The sequence below is a fragment of the Triticum dicoccoides genome, chromosome 2A (genome assembly GCF_002162155.2).
Source record: "Triticum dicoccoides isolate Atlit2015 ecotype Zavitan chromosome 2A, WEW_v2.0, whole genome shotgun sequence".
In the NCBI taxonomy this organism is placed as follows: Eukaryota; Viridiplantae; Streptophyta; class Magnoliopsida; order Poales; family Poaceae; genus Triticum; species Triticum dicoccoides.
In genome coordinates, this window is record NC_041382.1 from 493,248,305 (window position 1) to 493,256,055 (window position 7,751).

Here is a 7,751-nt window from a genome sequence, read left to right on the forward strand (position 1 = left end):
CGCGTCGCACCCATGGCCACGCCCCGCGCGCGCCTTGCCCTGTTCCCATGGCCCTCTGCCTTGCCTCGCCCCCGCGCTCGCTGGCGCGCACCACCGCCTGCTGCCATGGCTGCTGCTCGCCGCTGCTGATCCCCACCTCCGCTGCTGGCCTCGCCTCCGGTCGCCGCCCGCCGGCCACCCCAAACCCCCCTGCCCGTCGCCCCGCACTGCTCCTTCCGGCGCCCTATGGGGCGCCCGCTCGAGCCGCCCGGTGCCCGCACCCAGTGCCCAATTGGCCATAGGCCTATGACACATGGGCCCTGCCCAGAACGTTTTTTTAATAAAAAAATATATAAAAATAAAAATAATAAAAATAAATTAATAAATAAATAATAATTAATGAATTAATTAATTAACTTAATTAATTTTGATTAATTAAACTAATCAAATAACTAAACTAATTAAACTATTAGGTCGTTAATTAATCAGTCAATGACAGTGGGGCCCACCCCTAATTAATTCTGATTAGGTTAATTAAACTGGATAACTAAATGTGTCACTGACAGGTGGGACCCACCTGTCAGGTTGACCAGGTCAACTGCTGATGTGATGCTGACGTCAGCAAACACTGTTCTGGATAATGTTGATTTAAATAATTAAATAAATCCTAAAATTGATTTAAATCTTCTAAAATTAATATAAAATAAACCGTAGCTCGGATGGAAAAACTTTGTACATGAAAGTTGCTCAGAACGACAAGACGAATCCGGATACGCAGCCCGTTCGTCCGCCACACATCCCTAGCATAGCAAACACGCAACTTTCCCCCTCCGGTTCATCTGTCCGAAAACGCGAAACACCGGGAATACTTTCCCGGATGTTTCCCCCCTTCACCGGTACCACCTCGTACCATGTTAGGACACACCTAGCACCACGCTTTGTCATGTCTTGCATCGTCATGCATTTGTTTGCATTATATTTATTGTTTCTTCCCCCTCTTCTCTTGCTAGACACCGAGACCGACGCTGCTGCTACCCAGTACGACTATGGTGTTGACGACCCCTCTCTTCTCTATACTGCTTGCATTAGAGTAGTGTAGCATGTTACTGCTTTCCGTTATTCCTATCCTGATGCATAGCCTATCCTTGCTACTACTGTTGTTACCATTACCTGCTATCCTACTGCTTAGTATAGGATGCTAGTGTTCCATCAGTGGCCCTACACTCTTGTCCGTCTGCCATGCTATACTACTGGGCCGTGATCACTTCGGGAGGTGATCACGGGCATATACTATATACTTTACACAGTTACATTACCTATGATACTGTTTGGAGATGGGGGCTGAAGGGGCAGGTGGCTCCATCCCGGTAGAGGTTGGCCTGGGTTCCCGACGGCCCCCGACTGTTACTTTGTGGCGGAGCGACAGGGCAGGTTGAGACCACCTAGGAGAGAGGTGGGCCCGGTCCTGGTCGGCGTTCGCAGATACTTAACACGTTTAACGAGATCTTGGTATTTGATCTAAGTCTGGCTACTGGCCTATACGCACTAACCATCTACGCGGGGACAGTTATGGGCACTCGACGTCGTGGTATCAGCCAAAGCCTTCGTGACGTCAGCGACTGAGTGGCGCGCGCCGGATTGGACCGTAAGCCTGCTCTTGTATTAAGGGGGCTAGTTCTGCTTCCGGCCGCGATCGCAACGTGCAGGTGTGCAAAGGGCGATGGGCCCAGACCCCTGCGCCATAGGATTTAGACCGGCGTGCTGACCTCTCTGTTGTGCCTAGGTAGGGCTGCGACGTGTTGATCTTCTGAGGCCGGGCATGACCCAGGAAAGTGTGTCCGGCCAAATGGGATCGAGCGTGTTGGGTTATGTGGTGCACCCCTGCAGGGAAGTTAAACTATTCGAATAGTCGTGATCTTCGGTAACAGGACGACTTGGAGTTGTACCTTGACCTTATGACAACTAGAACCGGATACTTAATAAAACACACCCTTCCAAGTGCCAGATACAACTGGTGATCGCTCTCTCACAGGGCGACGAGGGGAGGATCATCGGTTAGGTTTATGCTATGCGATGCTACTTGGAGGACTTCAGTCTACTCTCTTCTACATGCTGCAAGATGGAGGTTACCAAAAGCGTAGTCTTCGAAAGGACTAGTTATCCCCCTCTTATTCCGGCTTTCTGCAGATCAGTCCACATATAATAGTCTTATTCTAGTTGATACCAATGCATACATATGTAGTGTAGCTCCTTGCTTGCGAGTACTTTGGATGAGTACTCACGGTTGCTTTCTCCTTCTTTTCCCTCTATCCCTTCTACCTGGTTGTCGCAACCAGATGTTGGAGCCCAGGAGCCAGACGCCACCGTCGACGACGACTCCTACTACACCGGAGGTGCCTACTACTACGTGATGCCCGCTGATGACGACCAGGAGTAGTTAGGAGGATCCCAGGCAGGAGGCTTGCGCCTCTTTCAATCTGTATCCCAGTTTGTGCTAGCCATCTTATGGCAACTTGTTTAACTTATGTCTGTACTCAGATATTGTTGCTTCTGCTGACTCGTCTATGATCGAGCTCTTGTATTCGAGCCCTCGAGGCCCCTGGCTTGTAATATGATGCTTGTATGACTTATTTTATTTGTAGAGTTGTGTTGTGATATCTTCCCGTGAGTCCCTGATCTTGATCGTACACGTTTGCGTGTATGATTAGTGTACGATTGAATCGGGGGCGTCACAACCTACCACTTGCTTATCGTGCCTCCCATATTGCCATGTCAAGCCTCTAACCCACCTTTCCTAGCAAACCGTTGTTTGGCTATGTTACCGCTTTTGATCAGCCCCTCTTATAGCGTTGCTAGTTGCAGGTGAAGTTGAAGTTTGTTCCATGTTGGAACATGGATATGTTGGGATATCATTACTATATCTTATTTACTTTAATGCATCTATATACTTGGTAAAGGGTGGAAGGCTCAGCCTTATGCCTGGTGTTTTGTTCCAGTCTTGCCGCCCTAGTTTCCATCATACCGGTGTTATGTCCCTTGATTTTGCGTTCCTTATGCGGTTGGGTGTTATGGGAACCCCTTGACAGTTCGCTTTGAATAAAACTCCTCTAGCAAGGCCCAACCTTGGTTTTAACATTTGCCACCTAAGCCTTTTCCCTTGGGTTGCACGGACTCAAGGTTCATCTTTATTTTAAACCCCCGGGGCCAGTGCTCATCTGAGTGTTGGTCCAAAACAGAGCCACTTGCAGTGCCGCCCGATGTTCCACTTAGCGACCCTCCCCGATGTTGGGGCTTCGGAGTACCCTCTCTAGTGAGTAAGCTGAGACGACATTGATGGGGTGGCCTTGAAAGTAGTGGCGTAACTTGCACGAGGCCATGAGGAGCGCGTGCAGAAGCTTCTGCAGCATGGGGTAGCGGGCCCGCACGTCTCATAATACCGTGCTGACGAAGTACACCGGGTGTTCGACGAGGGCGGAAGTGTTGGTGGAGTCGGAGATCTCCTGAGGCCTGGGCGCCTCCTAAGGCCGGGGGACCTCAGGAGCTTCGTTGCCCACCGGGGCCACCGCAGCCTCACGAGTCCCGTCTTGGTGTCACACCGTCCTGATTGAATGTGTAGTGCCATGTGGTGGGCTCTTGGCCTGGCGCTCTTCTCGGACGGCCACCATTGCTGCGCTAGAAGAATGAGGTGTGGCAGCCAGGTAAAGCACCAGGGCTCGAGAGGACGAGGCGCCACCATCACCGGTGGGCTGGTTAGGTATCTCTTGAGGTCTTGAAATGCCATGTCGGCCTCCGGAGTCCACTTGAACGGGCCCTTCTTCTTCATCAAGTTGAAGAACGGGAGGGCGTGCTCCCCCAACTTGGAGATGAAGTGCCCTAGTGAGGTTACGCAGCTCGTGAGTTCTTGCATTTCCTTGAGAGTTTGCGGCGGGCTCATGTCTTCTATTGCTTTGACCTTCTCCGGGTTCTCCTCAATCCCCCTGTGTGACACAAGGAAACCCCGCAGCTTGCCGAACGGGACACCAAACACGCATTTCTCCGGGTTGAGCCGCAGATCTAGCTTGCACGGGCTGGCAAAAGTCTCCTCCAGATCCTGAATGAGGGTCCTAGCCATCCGAGATTTTACCACAATGTTGTCGACGTAGGCTTCAGCATTCCTCCCGAGCTGTTGGCCTAGGGTGATGTGCATCAGCCGCTGGAAGGTCGCCCTAGCATTACGCAGCCCGAACGACATGCAGGTGTAGCAGTACACCCCGCACGGGATTAGGAATGTCGTCTTCTCTATGTCCTCCACCGCCATCTTGATCTGGTGGTAACCTGAGAAGGCATTTAGGAAACATAACAGGTCGCACTCAGCGGTGGAGTCGATGATCTGATCAATGCGCGAAAGCGGGAACGGGTCCTGAGGGCAGGCCTTGTTGAGGTTGGTGAAGTCAACGCACATGCGTTCCTTCCCGCCCTTCTTGGGCACGGCGACGGGGTTTGCCAACCACTCCGGGTATCGGACCTCACGGATAACACCCGCCGCCTGTAGCTTGCGGGTTTCCTGGACGATGAAGGACTGCTTCTCTATGGACTGTCGTCGCGCCTTCTGCTTCACTAGGTGCATATTGGGGCACACCATCAAGTGGTGCTCGATTACTCCCCTTGGGACCCCCACCAGCTGCTTGGGCTCCCAGGTGAATACCTCCTTGTTCGTGCGCAGGAATTTCACCAGTGCCTCTTCTTGGTCCCGGTCGAGGTTGGCGCCTACGGTGAATGTGGCTCCTAAGGCCCCGTCCTCGTCGACCGGCACCTGCTTCATCTTGGCCCGATCTTGGGAGAAAAATTGCTTCTTCTTGGCCGGCACAACCCCTTGGATCTCGGGTGCTGCTTTACCTGCGGGGCTTGCCACTGCCACAACCCTGAAGGCGAGCTTGAGGGCCATCAAGGCCTCCTTGGTGTCTCCAGCCACGATGAGGACATTGTTGCTCCCCGGCATCTTCATGAGGTTCTATGTAGGGTCAGTTGCTACCACGAACTGAGCCAGGGCTGGGTACCTGAGGATGGAGTTGTACGGGAGGCTGATGCGAGCAATGTCGAAGTCAATAAGCTCGGTGTGGTAGTTGTAGCGGGTGCCTGATGTCTACTACACAACCTTATTCTTGTAGACGTTGTTGGGCCTCCAAGTGCAGAGGTTTGTAGGGCAGTAGCAAATTTCCGTCTAGTGGATGACCTAAGGTTTATCAATCCATGGGAGGCGTAGGATGAAGATGGTCTCTCTCAAACAACCATGCAACCAAATAACAAAGAGTCTCTTGTGTCCCCGACACACCCAATACAATGGTAAATTGTACATGTGCACTAGTTCAGCGAAGAGATGGTGATACAAGTGCAATATGGATGGTAGGTATAGGTTTTTGTAATCTGAAAATATAAAAACAGCAAGGTAACTAATGATAAAAGTGAGCACAAACGGTATTGCAATGCGTTGAAACAAGGCCTAGGGTTCATACTTTCACTAGTGCAAGTCCTCTCAACAATAATAACATAATTGGATCATATAACGATCCCTCAACATGCAACAAAGAGTCACTCGAAAGTCACTAATAGCAGAGAACAAACAAAGAGATTATTGTAGGGTATGAAACCACCTCAAAGTTATTCTTTCCGATCAATCCGTTGGGCTATTCCTATAAGTGTCACAAATATCCCTAGAGTTCGTAGTAAAATAACACCTTAAGACACAAATCAACCAAAACCCTCATGTCACCTAGATACTCCAATGTCACCTCAAGTATCCGTGGGTATGATTATACGATATCCATCAGACAATCTCAGATTCATCTATTCAACCAACACAAAGAACTTCAAAGAGTGCCCCAAAGTTTCTACCGGAGAGTCAAGACGAAGACATGTGCCAACCCCTATGCATAAGTTCACAAGGTCACAGAACTCGCAAGTTAGTCACCAAAACATACATCAAGTGGATCACGTGAATATCCCATTGTCACCATAGATAAGCACATGCAAGATATACATCAAGTATTCTCAACTCCTAAAGACTCAATCCAATAAGATAACTTCAAAGGGAAAACTCAATTCATCACAAGGAGATAGAGGGGGGAAAACATCATATGATCCAACTATAATAGCAAAGCTTGTGCTACATCAAGATCGTGCCATATCAAGAACACGAGAGAGAGAGATCAAACACATAGCTACTAGTACAAACCCTCAGCCCCGAGGGTGAACTACTCCCTCGTCGTCATGGAGAGTGCCGGGATGATGAAGGTGGCCACTGGTGATGGATCCCCCCTCCGACAGGGTGCCGGAACAGGGTCCTGATTGGTTTTTGGTGGCTACAGAAGCTTGCGGCGGCGGAACTCCCGATCTAGGTTATTTTCTGAGGTTTGGGGATTTATAGGAGAGGTTGGCATCGAGAACAAGTCAGGGGGCCCCACATAGAGTACACGAGGCACAGGGGCATGCCCCATGGGGGTGGGCGCGCCCTCCACCCTCATGGGGCCCATGGGACTCCCCTCCGACAACTCTTCGTTCCAGTATTTTTTATATTTTCTAGAAAAATCTCTGTTGATTTTCAGCGCATTCCGAGAGCTTTTATTTCTGCACAAAAACAACACCACGGTAGTTTTGCTGAAAATAGCGCCAGTCCGGCTTAGTTCTAACCAAATCATACCAAAATCATGTAAGAATATTATAAACATGGCATGAATACATCAAAAATTATAGATACGTTGGAGACGTATCAGTGCCGAAGGTGACGGGGAGGCGGATCTTCCCTAGGGAGCTGGTGGAACCGCCGCCAACTCCAGAGAATGGCTTGGTGTGACGGAGCCGGCCGTGCGGTACATGGAGCCAGCCGAAAGGTTCCGTGGAGAGTACATTGAGGCCAACCCCACCATCATTTTGGGTCTTCGTCACCACCACATTGCAGATGGTGGGCGTGCAAAGCATCGGGATCATGCCCGAGCCAACGGTGGTCGCCGGATGGTCCCCTGAGTCGAAGGTGAGGTTGGCCTTGGGCGCCGCCCATCCTGGGGAAGGTCCCTGCTGCACAGAGGCAGCTCCCATTTGGCGTAAGAACTGCTTGAGGTGGCGATCTGAGGGTGGTTCCTGCGAGCCACTGAGGATGGCTACAACAGCGAGGGGTGCTGGTGCTGCGAAGCGCATGATGAAGAGACCGCGCAGCTCCTCCCAGGAGGCTACTGAGGATCCTGGCAGGCTGAGCAGCCAGGCGCGTGGCATGCCAGCCAGGGCCATGGGGAACCAGTTGGCCATGACCCTGTCATCTCCTCCGACTTACCGTACGGCCTCCTTGTACACCAGCAGGAAGCCAGCTGGATCCGCCGCGCCACCGTAGCGAGGCGACATATCCGACTTGAACTTGTGCGGCCACCGCACCTGTCGTAAGGCGGGGGTGAAGGCCCAGAGGCCTGTGGCGCCTCTGTGCGTGCCCGTCGATCCAGTCGGTTGGGTGGCGTCTGCCATGAGGGCCGAACGGAGAGACAAAGCGGGCGGAGGGGCAGAACGATCGGAGAGGCGGAGCTCCGGTGCACCGCTACCTGGCGCGCCAGATGTCGGATTATGGGTTCCGGCAAACCTTTGTGAGGTTCGAACTCTGGGGCGCGCACGAAGAACACTCTCTTCCTCGCTCGCTCGCTGAACGATTCCGCAGCCTAGCTCGATGAACCCAAAGAACACGAGACACGAGGGTTTATACTAGTTCGGTCGACCTTGCGGTATAATACCCTACTCTAGTTTGTGGGTGTATT